This window comes from Myxine glutinosa, chromosome 2, assembly GCF_964187855.1.
Source record: "Myxine glutinosa chromosome 2, kmMyxGlut1.1, whole genome shotgun sequence".
Lineage (NCBI taxonomy): Eukaryota > Metazoa > Chordata > Myxini > Myxiniformes > Myxinidae > Myxine > Myxine glutinosa.
In genome coordinates this window covers 23,774,927-23,799,791 of record NC_136262.1, presented here as the reverse complement: position 1 = coordinate 23,799,791, position 24,865 = coordinate 23,774,927, and the positions used below count along the sequence as shown (strand labels likewise).

Genomic DNA, 24,865 nt, shown 5'->3' with positions numbered 1-24,865 from the left:
CGAGTACGGTGACAATCCCCCCCCCCCCCCTCTATTTACATGAAATGGTTTGGTCCAAAGCGAACGGCTTGCGAGTACGGTGACAATCCCCCCCCCCCCCCCTCTATTTACATGAAATGGTTTGGTCCAAAGCTAACGGCTTGCGGAGTTTGGTAAAGAAATCGCCATCGCGTGCACAAACGCGCAGGAAAGCGAATGAATCGCAAATTAGTTTTAATTAGTTTTAAAACATAGTTTAACGCCCGAGCGAGTTTAACGCAATCGCAAATCGCATCGCAAAGCGAAAGAATCGCAAATTAGTTTTAATTAGTTTTAAAACATAGTTTAACGCCAACATAGCGCCAACATAGTTTGCCGACGGGAAATAAATGAATACGCTCTCAAATGTGCCGTCCGAGGCAGAGTCTGTTCGCCACGTTCGGCACACGTGATAGCTCGCTGCTCTCTGATTGGTTGAATCGTTTTTTGGACAAAGCTCGGTAACTACTTCTCCGATTAATATGAAACCTTGAAAAGGCACATCCTCGGGTCCCCAGCAATATACCTGGCAAGTTTCAAGTATATCGGACCCGTGGTTGTCGAAAAACAGCGGTCACAGACAAACATACAAACATACAAACATACAAACATACAAACATACACACAGAGATTACTGGAATTATAGATAGATTTATATATGTGTGTGTGTGTGTAATTAATAATATATTTGAATCATATATGGTCTTATTGTAATTAGATCCGACTCTGATATGCACTGAAGCGTATCATGCATGACTAATGCATGTTCACACTAGGATTCGTATGTGTCGCTGAATAATGCGGGTGTTGGATTCGTATATGCACTCATGGATAAGGCAAGATTCCTACATTCAATCGCAACCCATGTTGGCCACTGATTTAAAAAACTGCGCCATTTTAATGTTCGTGCATATAAACATCATTAATGATCATTCACAAATGCGTGACGCGCCATGTTGTGTTCTCTCCTCCGAACATCCCATTCTCCATGCTACGAACGGGTTAAACAGTCTCCGTGATTCGCCTTCAGGCACCCAGGTTCGAGCGCATTGCGCGCAGCCCAGTCTCTGACGTCGGGATGTCTGTCCGGCCCCTCTCGCTCTCTCCAAGACTCTAGCCCAGCCCTCCGCACCTATCCCGCCTGCACTTTACGGCGCTGGTCTCGGATCCTCGGGCAATCACACTCGACGTTTCGTCGGGTCGAATTCCAGTGGCGGTCCCGGCTGTGACTCGCCGGAAGTCAATATGCGCCGATGACGAGAGACCTTTCTCTACAGAGACTGTGCAGATCTGACTTATTTGAGTGAGTATTTACGTGGTTTGTCTCTTGTCGTGAAAACATACGAGGATGTTTAGTAAAAGTGATGCAACTTTGCAAGCTTTTCATCGATTTAGACCCATTGCTGATGTTGTTGGTAAGGCAATGTGTGATGGTGGACGAGACCTGAGTGGTGGCGCCGATGTCCCCCTCGTCCCGGAGCGCGCGTTCCCGAGCAGCGCGTGTTCCGCAGGGATGATATAGCTGGAATGCCACGGTCTGGCTCAGAGGTCATCACCTCGTTCTACCTCGGGGAGCACTGACTACAGCTCGAGAGGAGCTGCTCGAGAGGATTTCGAAACGTTGTCGGTTCCACGATCCCAGCACCAGGATAACTTTATATGTATAGAGGCGCTCAAAAAAAAAAAAACCGCCATGGAGGGAATTCTTTGATCCCAGCTGGAGCGATTGCAGGTGGTCAAGACCAGCAAAGGTGCTACTTTAGCGTGCTGGTGAACGAGAGGCGAGCCCGCTTGAAATAGGATGTCCAAAGCACAATTAGTACTGTAATCATTGAATAATTCGCAAATCTAATGTAAATATAACAAGCACCGGCTTCTGTACAAATCGAGAATTCCAAGGATGGGGAAGCCCTTCATTGGCTCATTGGAAATGTAACGGGAGGAGGCGAGGATCGATGGTGGAATTTTTCGTCCAACTAATTTGATATTTTTTGATATATAATTTGATAGATACAATTCTGACTGCAACATACTTTCACAAGAGTTACATCGACTCCCTAGAAACAGTGATTGTTTACATTATCTTTGTTGAAAGCACCTTTGAGCTCCATCTGGTTAAGGATTAAAAATTCCACCTGACTCACACTGGTTGGTGAGAAGGGATCTTGGATTTGAGGTTTGTTTGAGCTTCAGACTCTTTTATCACCAGCGAGCAGAATTTGTCTTTTTATCTGCCTCGAAACCTCGAGGCAGTTGAACAGACAATCTACAAATTCAGTAGCAAAGGATTATCCGCTTCACCTCTGGTGCTCATGTAACTAGGAGCGGTGCGAAGGATATCATCAAAATTCGATCGACAAAAGTCGAGGCTCATCAAAAAGCTTAAAGACTGAGTGTGGTGGGTCGACAGACTAAATGAATGAGGGGGTGCCGTGGAGAGGGGTTGTGTGTTGGGACTGGGGGAGAGGAGTCGGGGGTGCATGAACACGCAGACAAACACACACAAGATGATTTGAGTTTCCAAAACACCATCGAATATTGGAAAAGGTTGAGAGAATGACTGATGGGGCGTCTGAGTGTCCACAAAGTGCTTCAATCATTTCCCTGGATTTAGGTGCAGAGGGAGTGGTTACAAAGATTGAAATGGTTGTGGGGAAGGGAGCTCATGTATTCATTTTTGGACACAAAGTCAAGGCTCATGGAAGAGGTGAAGCAGAGAACAGATCAGGATGTAACAGAACAAATAGAAGAGCAGAAATAGATTGGGGAAACACCAACAGCAGAGTTGAGGGATAACATAGAGGGAGACTTGGGCAAATAAAAGATATGGGAAAGAATGAGCAGTTAGGGGATGTTGCACGGAGTGGACAAGATGGATACAGAAGCAAATTCAGGACAGAAAATGGACCAAATTTATCTGGACCATTTTGACCCTTGTACTGAAAACCCTGTGGTTTGTCGATTTCTTATATTTTGCCTTATGTAGATTCACGTATTCATAGTCCCAAAAAATTCCACCATCGACCCTTCCCTCCCCGTCACTATTCATTTGATGTTTCTAGATGAATATCACTCATGCTAGATCGGCCTGAAGGTTACAAAGGCCTATGGCTTAGACAAGTGGTCGATGAGGACCTTTTATGATTTGGAGCACGAGAAGAAACACCTCGTTTGGAATCAAAGCCAGCGATGAGTCAATGTAGGGAGGTTTTGCTGAGTGAGCTCATCATTGTAGGGAATAGCTTCTCTCTAGAGAGTAATTTGACCCCCAGCCCCAACCCTCCTTTCCCATCACCATGCAAGGCGCAAATAACTCATGTTATTACATTTAAAACCAGGCATTGACGCTTGCAAGGAAAACTGCTCCAGGTCTAATAAGCTCAAATAAAGGTGGAATATTGATATATAAAAGAATATTCTTCACTAAGCAAGGGCATCATGGCAATAAGCGACGTGTTTCGATATTGCTTTTTCACTCGCGTTGTGTTATGTGCCTCGAGAGCCTAATGGCAAGCTTTCAAAAACGTCCCAAAGTGCAACGTCTCTTGTACGAATCACAAAAACCTGGTGTGAAGTTCATTAGACTGGAGAATGTCGATATGACATCGTTCTTTCATCCTCGCTCAGGGATATCCATTCAGGGAGCATTGGCATGACGGGAATCATTTCAGTCCAAGGTACCTTAGAGTACAAATTGCTCTGTTTAGCATTAATTAATTACGTGCTCTTAATGTCATTACGAGCAGTGCGACCCACTCCTAATGAATGAAATCGCTGGGGCTATTCAGGTGGCAGAAAATAATAACACAAACCTGAAATTTATTCGAAAAAAAAGCCTCTGATTTTGTCTGCAGCGATTGCAATAAATTTCAAAATTCCAGGATCAATTGTGGTGTAGCGGTTCCTAAAATCGTGAAGATTCAGGAAGATGCTGCTAGATTTGTGGGAGTTGTTCATAGAGGATGATGTTGACTAAATCCCTTGGAGGACCATGTGCCATTCAGGGAATATGAATTACCAGATTTGGAAACCTGGCCACCTGAAGTTCGATCCAATCATAATCTGGGTAAATGCTCAACATTATGAACAACCAGCCAGTCCCACCTGAAAGTCAGCATTGCATGTTCTGGGAAGTGAATGTCCCAACTCAAATAATGGTAATTTAGGGGGAAATGGGTATTCAGCAGGGTAGTAAAAAATTTGAATGCCTATAAAGTATAGTGCGTTAATGAGGAACAACGGTTGTCTTTGGGAAAATAAAAGATCGATAAAACAGTAGACAGCAAGGTTTGGTTTTGTTCATGCTGCAGTAATAAGTGTCTAGGGAGAGATTGTGCTGGAAGGTACTTAGCCAGGAAATGCAGACTTTCCGATTTGTGGCCAAAGGAACAATGCTCACCTGTTCTTTTTCTTTTTTTTATGACCCAAGTGTGAATCTATGGACACCAAATTCCTGACTCTGTTAAAACTGCCGGGTAACCCTAATTATCGCCATAATTATACATTTTATCCCACTGGAGAATTACTCTCAAATACTTCTTGAGCATATTAATAATAATTGCATTTCTATAGCGACTTTTTCCAACATTCGGTGCAATAATCGGGAATGGGATTTAGAGAACTGGCTTTGACATTTTGACTCATCAAATTTTTATGTCGCATTTATCTGTGTCTAAGGGTTTAGCAAAGACAATATGCGTATAATAAACCGATGTTTATCTGGTATTAGTGACAATAAACACAAAGCATTTACTTGTGAAATGGATATTTTTATTTGTGAAACAAGGTGCAACCAGCCCAAAACAAAAACCTGATGTGAGGTTCATTGGACTGGAGAATGTCGATAGGACATCGTTATTTTATCCTCGCTCAGGGATATCCATTCAGGGAGCATTGGCATGACGGGAATCATTTCAGTCCAAGGTACCTTAGAGTACAGCGCCCGTCATGATTCAAATATATCAGAGGAGCAAATCTAGTAACAAACGAGCAAGAGCAGATCTGCTCTCAGGCAACATTTCACCCGCTTCCCAGTGGACTTCTCCAGACCAATAAATTATTGGCTATTGGTCGAATGGCATGAGCAAGTCCGATGGGAAGCGGGGTTGAGAGTGGTTTATTACTCAATTAGCAGGGTATGTCTACTAACTTATTTAGTTGGATGCACCTTAAACAAAAAAAATTCCTTTAAAAATATTTCATCCCAGCCGCTCCAATCTTCTATCATATATATCACTAAATCCTGCTCAATCCATATGCATTGCACTCACTTGTTATGCTCGCCGAATACCTGAAAAACATTCATTATGATGTACAACATTGGCTGACGTGAATTTTGTCTTAAGACAAAAAAAATGCAATGAAAAAACTCCCAAAAAAACAAGGAAGTGGATTGAAAAGGAGATATTGAAGGAGCTGGGGCTCCCACGTCGATCGGAAGAATGGACGCGACAAAAAGCTGGAATTCATCCGAGTGGCTTTATTCAAACCAAACACTCAGGCACTCTGAAAAGCCCGTTTATCGGGCAGCAATATATATACATATTATCCCGGAGCGTTTGCCCAGGAAAGGCGAGAGGGGGCGTGACCCAGCGTCCTGGCTGCGGCCTGGCAAGTTGAGGGCGAGCCTGCCCGGGCATGCCCGGGCGTCCCGACCGAGGCCTGGCAAGTTGAACGCGGGCCTGCCCGGGCGTCCTGGACGAGCCCCGGCATGGTGATCGCTCCGCGTCCTTGATAGGTGCAAGGCGATTGTGAAAACCCAGCGGTAGCCGCTACACACGTCCCCCCAGAATCGACTTGCACCGGCAGGGTCAATTTGAGGGGGGTCCTGATGACCCGGCCGAAGCGACCCCTGGCGGGTCATGGGAGGGGGTCCGGTGTGGTGGTGGGCGGTCGAGTGGGGGGCACCGTGGACGGGGGGCGGCCTCGCCACGGCGGAAGGGCCACCCGTGGTGGGTGGTCGACGTCCACGTGCGCCGGCTTGAGGCGGTCCACCGCAATCCGGTCCGACCTGCCGCCGATGTCGATGACGAACGACTTGTCGTCCCGTCGCAGCACCCGGAAGGGCCCGTCGTACGGCGGCCGGAGTGGCCCCCGATGTGCGTCGTGACGCACAAAAACATACTCCGCTGTGCGAAGTGCTGGGGGGACGTAGGACTGGGGGTCCCCGTGGTGGGATGTTGGCACGGGGGCAAACCGTCGGGCGGCCTCCTGGAGGTCCGAGCGCTGGTGAGCTGCGGACCAGGGACTGGTAGCGTCGGGCACGAATTCGCCCGGGACGCGTAGCGCCTGGCCATAGACAAGCTCGGCGGTGGATGCCTGGAGGTCCTCCTTGGGGGCCGTGCGGAGGCCCAAAAGGACACACGGCAGCCGGTCGGCCCAACCGCCGTCTTGAAGGCCGGCCATGAGCGCGGCCTTCATGGAGCGGTGGAATCGCTCGCACAACCCGTTTGCTTGGGGGTGGTAGGCCATAGTACGGTGGAGCTTGACCCCCAGGTTGCGGGCGACCGCGCCCCACAGCTCGGAGGTGAACTGTGGTCCTCGGTCTGACGAGATGTCCGCCGGTGCGCCGAAGCGGGCGACCCAGGTGGCGATGAAAGCCTGCGCCACGTCGGCGGTGGTGGTGGAGACGAGGGGAACGGCCTCCGGCCACCTGGTGGTCCTGTCCACCATGGTGAGCAGGTGTGTGAACCCCCGTGACGGGGGGAGGGGGCCCACCAGATCCACGTTGACGTGGTCGAAACGTCGTTCGGGCACGGTGAAAGGTGCCAGCGGGGCCTGGGTGTGTCGGTGGACCTTGGCCCGTTGGCAGGCCGTGCAGGTGCTGGTCCAATCGCGGACGTCCCGACGAAGGCCGTGCCAGACGAATCGCGCCGACACCAGCTTCTGGGAAGCTTTCCGGCCCGGGTGGGAAAGGCCGTGGAGGGAGGCGAAGATGCGGCGTTGCCAGGTGACGGGCACGATGGGGCGAGGCTGGCCTTGGGAGACGTCGCAGAGCAGGACAGTGTCCGCGAAGGGGATGTCGGCCAGGCGGAGGCCCATGTCCGCCGCCCGGAGGGCTTGCACCGTGGTGTCGGTGGTTTGGTCCGCCGCCATAAGCGCAAAGTCCACGCCCAGGTGAACCGCGTTCGCGCTGGCCCGGGAAAGACAGTCGGCCACGGCGTTGTTTTTGCCTGCGACGTGCCGGATATCCGTGGTAAACTCCGACACGGCGGAGAGGTGGCGCTGTTGGCGGGCCGACCACGGCTCCGTGACCTTGGCCATGGCGTAAACCAACGGCTTGTGGTCGACGAACGCCGTGAAAAGTCGGCCCTCCAGGAGGTGGCGGAAATGGCGGACGGCCAGGTGTAGACCGAGGAGCTCCCGGTCAAACGTGCTGTATTTGAGCTCGTTCGGCCGGAGCTGCCGGCTGAAAAAAGCGAGTGGCTGCCAAACCCCATTCACCCATTGCTCATGTACGGCGCCCACCGCGTAGTCGGAGGCATCCGTGGTGAGGGCGATGGGAGCGTTGAGCACCGGGTGAGCGAGCAGTGTTGCGTCGGCGAGGGCCCGCTTTGAGCTTTGGAAGGCCGCATCCATTGCTGCGGACCAGGCGATGTCGTGCTTGGCCGGCTTGCCCCGGAGGGCTTCGTAGAGGGGCCGCATGAGTTGAGCAGCGCGGGGCACGAAGCGGTGATAAAAATTCACCATTCCCAGGAATTCCTGCAGGGCCTTTATGGTGCGGGGACGCGGGAATGTGGTGATGGCCTCGACCTTGGTTGGCAGCGGCACGGCCCCATTCTTGGTGATGTGGTGGCCCAAAAAATCAACGGCCGTCGTGCCGAAGTGGCATTTGGCCGGGTTGACGATGAGGCCGTGCTCGCTGAGGCGCCCGAACAGTGTTCGGAGGTGGAGGAGGTGCTCGGCCCGGGACGTGCTGGCGACGAGGATGTCGTCCAGGTAAACGAAAAGGAACGGCAGGTCACGCAGCACGCCGTCCATCAAGCGCTGGAACGCCTGAGCCGCGTTCTTGAGACCAAACGGCATCCGCAAGAATTCGAATAAGCCGAACGGCGTAATGACTGCCGTTTTAGGGACGTCGGCCGCCCTGACAGGTACCTGGTGATATCCCCGTATGAGATAAATTTTCGAAAAAATGACCCGTCCCGCCAGACGGGCGGAGAAGTCTTGGATATGCGGGATCGGGTACCTGTCGGGGGTGGTAGCGTCATTGAGACGGCGGTAGTCGCCACACGGGCGCCATCCACCCCCTGGCTTTGGCACGATGTGCAGTGGCGAGGCCCACGCGCTATCGGAGCGCCGCACGTTGCCGAGGTGCTCCAACGCGTCGAATTCGGCCTTCGCCACGGCGAGCCTGGCTGGGTCGAGGCGGCGGGCCCTGGCGTAGACCGGCGGGCCCGTGGTTGGTATGTGGTGCTCGATCCCATGCCGTACTGCGACGGCCGAAAACGTCGGCCGCGTGAGGGCCGGGAACCCCGTGAGCAGGCGAGCAAACTCGTTCGCCGCCGGGACGGCGCATGCCAGCTCGGTCGGCGCGGAGCTGCTCAATGTACATACCAGGGAGCTGAAGGTTTCGGCGTTGATTAAACGACGCCGTTGGACGTCCACCAGCAGTCCGTGTGCGCAGAGGAAGTCGGTGCCTAGCAGAGCCATGGGCACGTTTGCGGTTACAAACGTCCAAGCAAAGCGTTGGCCGCCGAAGCAGAGGGTGACGTTGCGCGGGCCGAAGGTGCGGATGGTCGATCCGTTGGCCGCAAGCAAGGAGGGGCCGCAAGCCGCGGACTGCCTCTCCTGGTCAGAGGCGGGTATGACGCTCAGTTGGGCGCCGGTGTCGCACAGGAAGCGCCGTCCGGACGCTTTATCCATGATGAACAGTAAGTTGCCCGTGTGGCCGGCGCTCATGGCTGGTAATGAACGCCGGCCCGGCCGTTTCCCGGCCTGCCGAAGGTGCACGGGGGTCGGCATGTCCGGGCCTTCTGTCCGAACCTGGCATGATAGTAACACCACGCTTGGTCAGGTGGAGGCCCCGGTCGTCGTGCTGGAGGTGTTCGGCTTGGTGTAGCGGCCGCCAATTGCGTCGGCAGTTCGGTCGTTGACCGTGCCGGGTGCTCGGGCGCCATGGGTGTTGCGTCGGACGGTGGTGGGTCCCATGTCGCCGCTGCGATGCGCTGGCCTGCGGCGGAGATCTTGTCGGCTTCTCTGGCAAGGGCCCGGGGATCTGTGATCGTCGTGCTTGCCAGGGCGAGGCGTACCGGGTTAGGCAGCTGACGGAGGAACAGCTCCCGGAACAGGAATGCCGGAGAGTGCTCGCCGAGCAGTGAAAGCATGTAGTCCATTCGCTCGGAAGGGCGCGTGTCGCCGAGCTCGGGCAGGTCGAGCAGGCGCCGTGCGCGTTCCGCCGATGGGAGGGCGAAAGCGTCGAGGAGAAGCTTCTTAATCGCGCCGTATTTGTCAGCGGCTGGCGGGCTCTCGAGGAGGCTCAGGGCGCGGGCCGCGGTGGCCGAACCGAGCGCTGCTACCACATGGTGGAAGCGGGTGTCGTCGGCCGTGATGCCTCGCAGGGTGAACAGGGAATCCGCCTGTGCGAACCAAACCGCCGCGTGAGCCTCCCAGAAGGTAGGCAGTTTAAGGGCGACTGCCGTGTCCATGTCGGTAGGTCACCAATGAAGGAGCTGGGGCTCCCACGTCGATCGGAAGAATGGACGCGACAAAAAGCTGGAATTCATCCGAGTGGCTTTATTCAAACCAAACACTCAGGCACTCTGAAAAGCCCGTTTATCGGGCAGCAATATATATACATATTATCCCGGAGCGTTTGCCCAGGAAAGGCGAGAGGGGGCGTGGCCCAGCGTCCTGGCTGCGGCCTGGCAAGTTGAGGGCGAGCCTGCCCGGGCATGCCCGGGCGTCCCGACCGAGGCCTGGCAAGTTGAGCGCGGGCCTGCCCGGGCGTCCTGGACGAGCCCGGCATGGTGATCGCTCCGCGTCCTTGATAGGTGCAAGGCGATTGTGAAAACCCAGCGGTAGCCGCTACAATATGATATTAATTTAATTAGGAATTTTATTTCCATGCAGTAGATTGTGACTGGTAAACTCAATGCAAATGATGTTTTGGTCCGTGAAGGCAGCTCGAGCCGAACCCTCCCTTATTCACCATAGCTGTTTGCAACTGGGAATACAAAATTAGTTTCCTTACCAGTTTGTCGTAAAGTTATCTTTACCATTAAGGATTGCAACAACAACGAAGGTGATCTACTACCAAAGCAAGTTGAATGACTATAAAAGGATCGTCACAAACAGTCACCGTGGATAATTGAGGGGAATTGGCCTACCGTTTCACCTAAATTGGAGGCATCACCAGGGCCAGTGTAAATAAAGTCTTTCCTTTTGGGACTGGTTTAAAAAAGAGAGAAGAAGAAGTACTTGATTTCCTGAGCCATTTTGAAAGGTGAGAAACACAATCTTTTGTTAGACTGTTGGAAACTTTGATGACCGAGCAACCACAGCATTAAAATAGGCAACAACCAACCATTTGACCATCGACCAACTATGGTTTGTTTTCCCTTTTTGCAGGCCATACTATGACCTTTTAGCACATGTGCAGGCCAATTAGCCCAGGAAACAGCTCAAACTTTGTGAGAAACAACATGGCTGTCCATAAAGCAAGTTTATTATTCATTAGGCTTGTCCAAATTTTGATGCAGGTATAGTTGGTAATCATTTTGCAGTAAACTATGGTTGCCATTATTAGTGTGTAAAGCCAAGGGGGATTCTACACCATCCTTGTTTTTCAATCCACTAACAAGGCCTCACTAGAACATCAACCTTTAGCAAGTCTAACACACCCCTGCTATTAGGAACTGTTAGCGCAAAGAAAACATGAAGCCACAAAGTGAAGAAACGCAAAAATATTTTCGAGTCCGCAGGCAGTCTTTCCCACTTACCTACTCGGATGTGCTCATTTTAGGTCTGGGCTCTCAGAGAGCAATCATTCGTGTCCCATTGACACATCCGAGCCACAAAAACCAAACTATGCCCCAGAAATGTTTTACATCCAATGCCTCATTAAATCCAGAGCTTTGTGGGTAGCAGCAGGGAAGGATGCATTGAAGGTGTCTTCATAATGGCTTCTATCCCCGAGGAGCTTTCAAAAGGTTTTCGGAAAGAGATACTTTGTTGTACAAAAAGTTTTAAAAAATCGATTAATTGTTATTTATTTATTTATTGTTATTTATTTATTTACTTATTTATTTATTGTTATTTATTAATTGTTATTTATTTATTTATTGTTATTTTTTTATTGTTATTTATTAATTGTTAGTTATTTATTTATTGTTAGTTATTTGGTGTTGGCCTAGCGGCTAGGGTGCCAGCTTAGGATCCTAGGATCCTGGGTTCGAATCCCGGTCGATCGCTGAATTAACGCCAAGGGGGTTGACTCAGCCTGTCATCCTTCCGAGGTCGGCAAATTGAGTACCAGTTCACTGGTAATTCCCTGTTTGTCGTAAAAGGCGACAAACAGGGTTGGCGGCAGGAAGGGCATCCGGCTGTAAAACATTGCTTCAAAAAGGAGACCAACAACAACAACCAACAACAACAACCAACAACAACCACGGTGCCCGAAAAAGGCCAACCCCCGCTTTGCGGGGAAAAATGGCCTCTAAAGGTGTTTTATTTATTTATTTATTGTTATTTGTTAATTGTTATTTATTAATTGTTGTTTATTAATTGTTATTTATTTATTTATTTGTTGTTATTTCTTAATTATTTATTTATTTATTTATTGTTATTTATTTATTGTTATTTATTTATTTCTTATTTATTTATTTATAGATTTCTATTTATTTATTTATTGTAGTGTCCCTTGCTCCATTTGTTATTTAAGCTGTCAATGTTAATAAAATATACGTACGTTTTTGTGGTAGTACCGTGATCCACCTTCCGAGAAATATTTTGATGCGTACACAGCCATTCATTAATTGGACACTTGCTTTGACGTCTTCATCATTTGGAAACTTATTGTCAACCAAATGTTCTTTGAGTGGTCCAAAGATATGAAAACCACAAGGTAATAACTATGGACTCTATAGAGGATGATTTAGAACTTCTGAACACATCTCCACCGGAGAAGTATAATGATCATATTTGCGATGTGAGGGAGAGCGTATGCCCCGAGGAAGCATACCTGGCCGCCATCTAAATTCATTTCATAACAAGTTAATGTAGTACTTGTTGATTCACCCATGTTCAAGAAATTCCATATTAATGAAACCATTAAAGTAGCAAAGCACTCACTATTGCCATAGGCTTTTCTGGCTGTTGGCTAAACCTTTCATTTTTTTTTGTTCTATTATGAATAATTTCTCCCATTCCATGCCTGCTCGTTTTGACCCCATGGCATGAAATGATCAACGCAAGTTTCATCACATGTGACAATTGTCTTCAAGTAATCATTTCACTCCCAATGGTAGTGTCCCAATAGCTTTGTTGAAATGGCCGCACGAGTTGCCTTTTGATCAAGCCTGAGGTTCTTTAGTAGTACTAACCATATTGAATTTCAAGTGAGAATGAAAGATTTTTTTTCCACACTTCTAACACTTGCATCCAATTATTCTGCAATTTCACATGTAGTAAGTTGGCGGTTCTTTCAAAGTACCTGTTTACCAAGCACAATGTTTGCTTGAGTGACAGCAGTTGGTTTCATGTGACAATGTTCAAGATTATTCACAAGGATTTTTATTTAATTCAATGCACCATTTGAACATTACTGCATGAAACACGTGCATATCGAACAATTTTCAGGCATTCTCATGTGAATTTATTCTGGGTTGATGTTCTCCTTTCACAAGGAACTAAATGATTACACACAACTACATGAGCTGCTATATTGGATTTGTTAGAATGCTTTGACTAATGTCGATGTCACTTCTTTTTCTCATACACTTAAGGTAGACATTATCATTGCACAACATTTTAGCATTGAACTATTATTATTTTACCAGCTGGTACCCATGAATGAAAGGGGAACTGATATGGAATGAATCAAAATGTAAAATTTTCTTTCACGAGTCTCTTTAGCTCGGTCTTGTATTAAAAAAAGGGGGGAAAAAAAGGAAATTTACAGATACCCAGTTTTAGTTTCAAAGAGCATGACATGCAAAAACTAGAATGAAACTCAGTAGAGAGCATACCTCCGCCAGGCTTAACAGTTTACGCTTTGTATCCTACAGATAGGCCGGATCTGGATTTGGACCTGAACCAAAATCGAATTGGCTTGTTCTTGTCATCTAACCAACTCATTCACCAAGTTTTGTCATAACTCGTTCACAACTTTTCGAAATATCATGCTATACTGTATATCGTTTTTGGCCCCATCTATCAATGGTGAAGAATCAATTTTAAAATTATAAAATTCTCCGATCTATTTCCGCATCTTCACCAAAATTGAATCCATTCTTCCTTCTCATGCACCAACCTGTCAACCAAATTTCGTCCGAATCCGTCTTCAACTTTTTGAGATATTGTGCTATATGTATTGTTTTTGGCCCTATCCCTCAATTGTGAGAAGCCTGGTGTTGGCCCAGCGGTTAGGGTGCCGGCTTGGGATCCTAGGATCCTGGGCTTGAATCCCGGTCGATCGCTGAATTAACACCAGGGTGGTTGACTCAGCCTGTCATCCTTCCGAGGTCCGCAAATTGAGTACCAGCTCACTGGTAATTCCCTGTGTGTCGCAAGAGGTGACTTGGCAGGAAGGGCATCCGGCCATAAAACATTGCTTCAAAAAGGGGACCAAGGTGCCCGAAAAAGACCAACCCCTGCTCTGCGGGGGGAAAAATGACCTTTAAAGGTGGTTCCTCAATGGTGAAGAATCACTTAAATTTTCTAGTATCCAGATCTTCACCAAAATCTAATGAATTCTTCCTTGCCACACACCAAACCTGTCCACCAAATTTCGGCCAAATCTGTGGACTTTTTGAGATATCCTGCTCACAGACAAAGAAGAAGGCAGACAGGGGTAAAAACAAGATTGGTCTACCTTCAGTGGCAGAGGTAATAAATAATACCTATTACAAAGTTATCGCTGTAAAATATTATACCACCACTTATCGTAATAAAATGTTCAGATAAAAAACCTGCAGTGGATGTGTATGAAACATCTCCCAGTAATGTGATTCAGCCTATCTATCGAGTAATCTGATTGGATGCTAGTGCAATTTTAATGTGTATACAAATACAAATTTTACTCATGCAAAATATAAATATTATTGGTGATCATTTTGCATATATTCATTTTTAGTGACCATTTCCCCTATGAGGCCTTGCATAGTTTACCAGTATGCCAGTGTAAGCCTGCCAATAATAATGAAGAAACTCCCCATGAGGCCTTGTGTGGTTTACCAATATGGTGTTTTTTATAGTGATGAATTTTGGAAGGAATTAAAGTAGGCAATAAAATCGACACAAATGTAGAAAGAAAAAGTAGGCAACAGTCCAATGCAAAATATAAAGTTGTGAGCTACAGCGAGGCCCCACAAGTGACTGATCAAAGCACAACCTTGGCGGAATAGGCCATACAAAGTTGGTGTGATTCTTTATTATTTTATGGATAATATATAAATAAGTTCCTTAGTAATAACTCCTAATAACTCCTCTTATGGTTAAACTGCCAAAATCAAGACACTCTGCTCACCTTCACTCCTTCATTCCTCTTTTCTCCCGCCTCTGGAACAAACTCCCTCACTCTCTTCAATCCCACTCCTCCCTCCAGGTCTTTAAAACAGCTGTTCACCACCATCTCTTATCTTCCCCCATCCAAAACATTGATCTTTTCTACCCCCGTTAATTCACTCAAGATCCACTTTTTTGAAATACCGACTTCTTCCCTGGAAGTCCTAGCAATGTCCACGTGTTTAATTCCTCTCCCACCCCCCCTCCCCTTCCCATGCCTCCTCCCCCAAAGCCCTCTCCCTCCCACAGATCTCCCGATGTCCCTGCTCTCCATCTTGTTCTCCCGCTCTCTTTATCATATGTTTTATGTTTAATTTGTCAGTTTGTCTTTTTGTGATCAATGTTAGCTCTTATACGAGCCTCGATCTTGTATACAAAAAATATATAAAAAAACAAAAAACAAAACCATTTACCATACAAACCCATAGAAACATGTTTTGGTTCCAATTTTCCAAAAAGGCCAAACAAATTAATCCCCCCCCCTCCACCTCCCAAAATGCACAGTGATGTTTCAACAAACGATCAACTTCCCATGAGATCTTGCACAGTGTATGTAACAATATGGTGGTGTTCTGCAGCCAATTCACTTCCCATGAACCCTTGCATGGTGTTGTACCAATATGGTAGTGTTCACCTGCCAATCGAGATGGTTTTTGGCTTGAAAAACGACAGGAATCAAGATCAGGAAGGTAAGGAAAAGTCGAGTGCCAAATATCAATTTGTAAGGATGCCAGTGAGGTTTCATGAATAATGTAACAAAGCCTCTGACTAGTCGGGGGCATGGGTTGGCAGGATGGCTTAGGGCAGGGGTCGGCAACCCAAATAACAAGAGCCTTTTTTTCAAATTTGTTCAAAATGCAATATATTAAGAGTCACAATGCATGTGACCCCTATTTCAAAAATGTAGAATCGCTGCTCACCTCCTTCAATGCCATTATTCCCTCCAGGTCTTCAAGCCAGCCACTCACCCCCATCTCAGATCATCCCCAATCCAAAAACCATATTTTCTACCCTTGTTAATCCCCCACCCCAAGCACACATCTTTCCAAATTTTCAATTTTTCCTGAGAGTTCCTTCGGAATCCATCTTGTCCACCCCATGCGTCTTCCCCTTTCCCTCTATCCTCTCCACTCCCTTTATTTGTCCAAGTGTCTCTATTTTTTCCTTCAACCCTGCTGTTTGTTCCCCCCCCTCCCTCCATCCACTGTTTCTTTTTTATCCTGTTGTATTCTGACCTTAAAATCATCTAGCTCTTCCATGAGCCTTGACTTTTATACAAAAAAAATCAAAATAAAACAGGACAGAGATACACACATTGATTTGTAATGTCATACATGTTTACGAATGTTAACAAACTTTTCACATATTCTCTTTCATCCCGCATATTTTTGGGTTTTTTTACCACTATCGTCCTGACTCTCATATCCGAACACACAAACACACATATGACAGATGATGGCGACAGTGGGGGAGGCAGCATGACTTTCCAGTTGCTGCTGCCTCCGTCTCGCCTTGGACAGAGAGGACCAGGAGCTGTGTCGAATAAATCAGTTTCAAAGAGAGTAAAGAATGACCTGAAAACGACAGATTTGATGGGACAGTATCACGCCATACTACGTGCATTTGGGTGTCTAGGCACTGGAGCTTGATGGGACTTGTGGGCACTGTGCTGCCAGGTGGAAGGGCCCGGACTTTGACGGACCTGCTCCTGAAGGGCTCTGTCTGTTGAGGATGTGAAAGAATGAGGTGAGATTGAGGATTCGTGCTACATGCGGCAGCTTCGGTGTGCATGGCGGCTTTGGTGGGGTGGAGGGTCATGCACGTGGTGCTCAGTCAATTGGATCGTCTGGGACGCAGCCTGTCCTGGCAGATTGATGGGTTTCTCCGACCTCATCATGCTGGGAGAGAAAACCTGGTACTTGGCAACTCTCTTGCTGCCACGTTATGCCTGCAGGGGACCGAGCTCCGTGAAATCCAGTAACGTGCCGAATACAACAGCTTTGTGGGCGGCTTTGGTGGGGGGAGATGGGTTTTGCTGGCTGGAACCCGTCGAGGAGGACATGCACAGGGAGGGGGGGGGGCTGATATTTGGTGGACCCGAGTGGGAGGGGGGGGGGCAATAGATTTGTTGGACCCGGGTAGGAGTGGGGCCTGACATTCGGCGGACCCGAGTATAAGGAGTGCCTGAGAAGGGGTGTACACAAACACACACACATGTACACATGCACAAGCACACATACACACACCACACGCATACACACACACCACATTCATACACACACCACACACATACACACACCACACACATGCACACACACAACCACATGCTAATGGAGGTAAATTTGAGACCCAGTAGATCTCCGTTCCATCTCCTGAGGCCCAACCACGTGTGGCGATAGCACGCAAAAACAACTTGCACACACACACACACACACACACACACACACACACACACACACACACACACACACACATATATATATATATATATATATACACACACATACACACATACATACACACACACACACACATACACACACACATACACATATACACACACATACACACACACACACACACACACATACACCTTACCTACCTTTTGTACATAATTAGATATTGAGATATAAGTCAAATTTTGCGTTTCTTGGACTACTGTGAGAATCTCATTTTGAATCCCAGTTGAACACCCCTCATCATACTAAAATACGCCATTTGTGTCTGTGTGATGAATTTTTGACACCAATACATTCTGTTGTTACTTATCCAATCTCAACCAAACTTGACAGGATGACCAAGGGTTACATAATGAAGGTTGTAGCGCATTCGTTGTAGATTGTAGCGTTGTAGATCCGTTTCCGGTCCGGTCGTGAGAGGACGCTGGCGTCACTTGCTCGCTGCTTCTCTGACTGGACCATTGTCCGTATCTTGCTTTCCTGGTGGTCGTGGCGGATTTTTGGCCATTGAGTCTTCCTCTGCACGGTCCCGGCTCTGCTCTGCTGCTCCTGGCTTCACCTGCTCGGCTCCTTCGCTATTTCCTCGGGCTCACTCTCGTGGGTTGTGCCGCCCATTGTTTGCAGCGGCGGTGGTGGCGGTTTGCCGCCGTGATCTTGATTAGCGGCGGCGGTCGTTTGCCGCTGCATTTGCCGCTTTGCCTCCTCAACCTTGGCCTCGTGCTCGTCTCTTCGCTCCTGTCTGCCCTCTGCATGGTCCCGGCTCTGCTCCTGGCTTCACCTGCTCGGCTCCTTCGCTGTTTCCTCGGGCCCACTCCCGTGGGTTGTGTCGATTGTTTCGCCTCCTCACCCATCCTGCTGGCATGGCTCTGCGGTACTCTGCCGCAAGGCTTCTCCTGCTTGAAACCCGCTCCACCCCATCATGCATCTCTGCAATCAAATCGAATGGACTCCTGCGTCGACCCAGGTACATTCACCGTGGCTCCGGTCGTAAGTTTGTTTATTTACAATCAGGTCACTCCATCCCCATCCTCTGGTCGGCTCAGCGCACTCCCACTCATCGTCCCAACACACCTGGTCACAACAACGCACAAAATCGCACCTCCTGTCTGCGAACCCTGGCCAAATCACCTGGATTCATACCCGCCGTACAAAACAACATCAAGCTCACCCTGTTCAATACCCGGTCCCTCAACAACAAATGCCTCATCCTGAACGACTACATCCTGGAAAATAAACTGGACTTTCTCTGTCTCACTGAGACCTGGCAACAACCACTGGACTACTACACGCTCAACCTCACCACACCCAATGGATATTCTTACATCAATAAACCACGCTCGAAGGGCCGAGGTGGTGGAATTGCCGTTATTCACCGACAAGACATCAAGACCAACCTCATCTCCATCTCATCTGCTCCATCATTTGAACACCTGGCTTTTAAACTCTCTGGTCACACACAGTCAGTCATGGCTGTTGTCTACCGCCCTCCCAAACCACACCCATCATTCCTGTCTGACTTCTCCTACTTTCTGACCCAGCTATGTTCCCTCTCCCCCTCAATCCTCCTCCTTGGTGATTTCAATATCCACATGGACTCCACTGACTCCACGCTAACCACTGACTTCACTGATTTACTCACCTGCTTTAACCTCACTCAACATGTCAACTTTCCTACCCATAACCGTGGTCACATTTTGGACCTTGTCTGCTCTACTGGACTAATTTTGCACCATCTCTCTGGCTCCGACCTCATTCTCTCTGACCACCTAGCCATCACTCTGACCATCAACATCCCCACCCCAGCACCAAGGCATTATCGCACTATCAACTTCCGTAAGCTAAACGCTCTTTCACCTGCCTCATTCTCATCGACCCTCTCTGAAAAAATGTCCACTTCTCCCTTCGTTGACCTCCACACCCCTTCTGACCTCACTGACTACTACCACCACACTCTCTCCTCCTGCCTTGACCAACTTGCGCCTATAAAAACCAAAACAGTTTCTTTCACCCATTCTGCTCCCTGGTTTACCCCTGAACTCCGCCTGATGAAAACTCGTGCTCGCCAACTTGAAAGACTCCGCAATAAAACAGGTCTCACAGTTCACTCCCAAGCCTACAAGGACCACATACAACACTATAAAGATGCCCTCTCCCGCGCCCGCTCCGCCTACTACTCTCAAATTATCCACTCTGGCTCCGGAAACCCAAAAGCACTCTTCTCTACAATAAACAAACTCCTCAGCCCCCTGAACACCACCACCCAGTCATTCACAATAGACAACTGCATCTCCTTCCTTTCATTCTTCCAACGCAAAATTGAAAACATCTACAACAGCTTGACCACCGCCGCACCCGCTCCCCCTCAAACCACCTGCCCCCCCTTATCCTGCCATCCCCTGTCTCAATTCTCCCCAGTCTCCCCTATTGACCTCTCTGAACTCCTCATCGGAATGAAAACTGCCACCTGCACTCTTGACCCCATCCCCTCCAGCTTTGTCAAGGCCTCCCTTCCTGCTCTCTCTCCACTTATCATTGCAACAATAAACTCCTCCCTGTCTACAGGCATCGTCCCACCATCCCTCAAAATTGCTGCTGTTACCCCCATTCTGAAAAAACCTGGACTAAACCCTGACACCCTAAATAACTTCAGACCCATCTCCAACCTACCCTTTCTGTCAAAGGTTTTGGAACGCGCTGTAGCCACTCAACTCAAACATCACCTCTCTGCCAATAACCTGTATGAAACATTCCAATCCGGATTCCGCTCCAACCACAGTACTGAAACTGCTCTCCTCAAAATCACCAACGACCTTCTCCTCTCCTCTGACGCTGGCAACCTCAACATTCTCATCCTCCTCGACCTCAGCGCCGCCTTTGACACCATCGATCACACCATCCTCCTCACCCGACTTGAAACCACCTTTAACATTACCGGCACTGCCCTCTCTTGGATTAAATCATACCTCTCTGACAGACGTCAGTTCATCTCCATCAATAACTGCAAATCCCCCACTGCTCCCCTCCCCCAAGGTGTCCCCCAAGGTTCAGTTCTTGGCCCCCTCCTCTTCATCCTTTACCTGTCCCCCCTCGGTCACTTAATCCGCCGTCATGGTCTCCAATTCCACTGCTTCGCCGATGACATCCAGCTTTTCATCTCCACCAAGTCCATCTCCACCGCCACCCACTCTATCCTGACAAACTGCATCACTGAAATAAAATCCTGGCTTCAAATCAACTTCCTCAAACTTAACTGTGATAAATCTGAAATAATCATCATTGGCCCAAAAACGCTCACCAAGTCCACCCATAACTTTGCCCTCAACATCGACGGTTTCCCAATATCCACCTCCCCTCACATCCGGAATCTTGGCATCATCTTTGACCAAACCCTCTCCTTCGACAAATACACTAAACAGATCACAAAGTCAACCTTCTTTCACCTGAAAAACATCGCCCGTCTCCGTCCATCCCTCTCCTCCGTGGCTGCAGAAACCCTCATCCACGCCTTCATCACTTCCCGTCTGGACTACTGCAATAGCCTCCTTTATGGTTCACCCTCAACAATCACCAATAAACTCCAATACATTCAGAACTCCGCTGCCCGTCTACTCACCCATTCCCGGACCCGTGACCACATCACCCCCGTCCTTTACAAGCTTCACTGGCTCCCCATCTCCCAGAGAATCCAGTACAAAATCCTCCTCTTGACCTACAAAGCCCTCCATAACCTGGCCCCATCCTACCTGGCTGACCTCCTCTCCAGACACACTCCCACCCGCAACCTCCGCTCTGCTGGTACCAACCTCCTGACCCCCCCCCATCCGGACCAAATTTAGATCCTGGGGGGACAGGGCCTTCTCCATCGCTGCTCCCACCCTCTGGAACTCGCTACCTCACACCATCAGAGACTCCTCCTCACTCACCACATTCAAAACATCACTCAAGACCCACCTGTTCAACACTGCATTCAACATTTAACCCACAGCATCTAACCCCTGACTATCTCCTCTCCTTCTCCCTCCTTTGTGCTTTGAATATTTCCCTATTGATTCTTCTTTTTTTTTGCAATTGTCTTTATGTTTTGCTATGCATTATGTTTTGCACTCTGTCAAAGCGTCTTTGGGCTTCCTGAAAAGCGCTATATAAAATAAATGCATTATTATTATTATTATTCATTTGCCCCCCCCCCCCAAGGGGGGTTTCTCCCCCGAGCGGGCATTCCCCACCATTGCCGTCAATGGGTTGTGTGTGTTGACTGTTGAGGTGTATAGCCATACTAAGTTAGCTTTATCATGGCGTTTTTCCAAGGCCGCTTCGAATAACAAAACGAACGATAATAGCGTAATATTAATGTTATTACAAAACAATATTGTCGCGCAACTCCAATTAACATCAGAGTTGCGGATTGCCGATTACGAGGCTTTAACTCCCGAAGCGGTAGCTCAATAGCGGATTCCAAAATCTAAGCGCGCAGAATGGAGGGAAATGGCAAGAGCCCCGCAGCCTTATCTATTAAAACCAAACACCCAGGAAAACTGCGTTCAGGTATGTACAAAAATAATAGAAGGATTTATTCAAATGAAAAAGGCAGGACAGGAAAATGCGCGCCGATAATAAAATGTCCTAATCGGGATCCCGCACACCAGACTTCAAATATGCCACACAGGAAGATGAATAACCAAAAGAACATGTCGTGTAATTGTGAATTGTGGTGTTCGCTTATCTGTCCCGTCGTCTTGTCCCCACTTGGCTCCAAGCTCCGCTGCACACCACGAGGTCCCTCGCTCCTGCACTACAGCACCGTGAAGGCCCCAGCCAACGCCCACTCCAGGCCCCTCGCCGTTCACGAGATCCGTGCACCAAGCCCCACACGTCCAACGCACCAAAAGCGCCATGCGTCCAACGCAGGCCAGCGAGTTCCACACGAAGTCGATCTCCAACATGAGCACAAACTCAGAACCAAGAAGAATGGCAAAAAGGGGAGAGAGGGCGCAAGTGCTATCGGCCACATCCGAGTTTGCTCTCTCCAGACTCTCTTCTCCGAGCCAAGCGCGTCCTTTTTTATCACCTTGCCGCGGTGACATCAGCCTTGGCGTGCCACCCAATCAGTGCCCTCCACCGACTCATTGGCTGGAGGTTCGTGTCTACCGCGCCAACCCATCACTTGTTCCCTGTAGCATGGTCATAGCGCGTGCTATTTGAGGTGGATAGGCCTGCCGGAGGTGTAGGTGGCGGCGGCCATCATCGGCGGTGTCCTGGCCTGGTTTCCTGTCCGTTTTCTTCCGAAGTGATTGTCAGGGAAAGGAATTATTTAATGTTGCGCTAGGACCTAACTAAGTGTCTATGTGGTCTGTAGTGCCATAATGGACAAAGGTTTGATGACCAGGTTGGACTCACAGGGGCGTTATCTTTAATCCCTAACTACTTAACACTCGAATCTCCTGGTAGATTCACACAATTATACACCTTAACCGACAAAACGCCTAAACATGGACTTATTACAGGAAGTGTTCCTTATCGCGACATCTCGAAGCATGTTACCTACTCAGATCTACTCTGCTCTACATTTTGCTCTACCCCCAAACATAACAATATTAATACCAATAATATCCCACCTTGCCAATGGTTTTTTTTTAGGTGAGTCAACGTATATATATAGCTTATCATGGCGTTTTCATGGGAGCAACGGCCTCCACCAGAAGTAATGACCATTAATGAACAGTAATAATTATTATGAACCACAAACACGTATGATTAGCTTTTTAAACAGTCGCTATTGCTGTTTATAAAACTAAACTAGAACGGGCACTCGGTAGAGCGCATACCTTCGCCGCAGCTACTTTTGTTGCCAAAATAAAAGACTACAAGATCTGTGTAGCAAAGCCACACCTACGTTGTCATGCGGGAAGATTTGTTTCAAATTAAAGACGATTTTGACCTTTTCATGACCTTGACCTTGACCTTTGACCCGATCGATTCCAAAATCTAATCAAATGGTTCCCGGATAATAACCTATCATCCCACCAAATTTCATGCGAATCGGTTGAATACTTTTTGAGTTATGCGAATAACATACACACACACACACAGACATACAAATAAATACACAGCGATCAAAACATAACCTTCCGCTTTTGCGAAGGTAATGAAGAAATTTGGAGGAATCCTGACATGCGTGGGGTAAATTTTACTTACAGAACTGAGCGAAGATCTACTATACTCTAGGTACCCCATAAGTGTTGGGTTGATACCATTACCCTTCCTGGCGCTAACGTGGCGTTTTGGAACTTTTGAAACTCACTCCTTCTGTTTAACACGAAACTGAAAGGGAGGAAGCCCGGGGTGTGCTCATTTACCAAGCAGCTAGCTAGCGCTTGCCAAGCCAGCCGTTCCTTAACAGTTTTGAATGGAATGCTTGCTCGAATGCTTAAACCACTTGGTGATCTCTCCACAACACAACAAACTTGGTAAATGAACACACCCAATGTTCTTGAGACCAGACCATAGATCGACTGTAATCTATATACCCCAAAGAGGAATGACCCTTCCTGCCCCTCCCGAGTCTGCAGGTGTACTAGTAACTCAAATGAAACCTCAACATCAAAATCTTGATAATATTGTCGTTTTTCGGCAGACAGTGGTGTGACAACCAATCCGCCCCATCCACACAATTAACACAACAAAAAACAGTGCAAAATTACACCATTATAATAAATGTAAACACAATGATGCAGTCCATGTGTGAGTTCGCTTTGTTTGCTTGTACTCCAAGATGGCAGATCGCAAAGGTGGTGACGTCACACGCACGCTCTCTATTGAAGGTGGGGAGGGGAGAGTTATCAAACGTTATCAAAACAACAGCTCGTTTGGTATTTAGATACAAGTCGTTCATTATTGCCTTGGGAGTCTCTTTTAACCTGCCCGGCGAGGATCAGGGTGTAAGGTATCTCAACAGACTACGATCGATTGTTGCACACGTTTATTTGAGATCGAGTTTAGTAAAAGTCTTGCCTCCCGTGAGATAAGCGTAGAGGTCTTCGATCCTCAGGATTGGATATTTATCCAATGAAGAACACTTGTTCACGGTCATTTTATAATCTCCACATATGCGGATGGACTGGTCCGATTTTATGACCGGAATGATGGGCGCCGCCCATTCGGCATACTGGATTTGCTCGATGATCCCAAGATTTTCAAGATGATCCAGTTCCTTGTCAGTCTGCTCCCGCAGGGCGAAAGGGACGGGGCGAGCTCTGCAAAATATAGGATTGGCATCCCGGTCAACACTGAGTTTAGCCGTATGTCCTTTCAAGGTTCCAAGCTCATCCTTGAAGACATCCGGGTACGTATCCAGCACATTTTTGAGTGTGTATGCTGCGGTAGGAGAAACGTTGGCTGCCCGGAGTTGATGAATGCTTTTCCACTTCAGTTGAATTATTCTCAACCAGTTCCTGCCTATTAAGGAAGGGCCCTTTCCAGGAATGACGATCAGTGGTAAGTGAAACTCACAGTTATCGTAGCCCACTGTGACGTCTCATGTACCGCAGGGAACAATCTTCTCACCTGTATAGGTGCAGAGTCCATAGGTTGTAGCTTTCAGGTGGGGTCGGTCAGCATCACTCCACAGGTTTGTGAAAACAGCATGGCTGATGAGCGAGACAGCC

The 24,865-nt window shown here is 48.2% G+C and overlaps 1 protein-coding gene across 1 annotated transcript in view; it reads left to right on the top strand.

The window, feature by feature from the left end:
* Positions 1-1,243: 1,243 nt before the first annotated feature.
* Positions 1,244-24,865, top strand: part of LOC137421984 (leucine-rich repeat and immunoglobulin-like domain-containing nogo receptor-interacting protein 1-B) — a 208,813-nt gene continuing 185,191 nt past the window's right edge. Inside the window, exon 1 of the mRNA XM_068108627.2 lies at positions 1,244-1,321. The gene's annotated coding sequence lies outside the window, so the exon portion shown is untranslated. The remainder of the gene's footprint in view (positions 1,322-24,865) is intronic.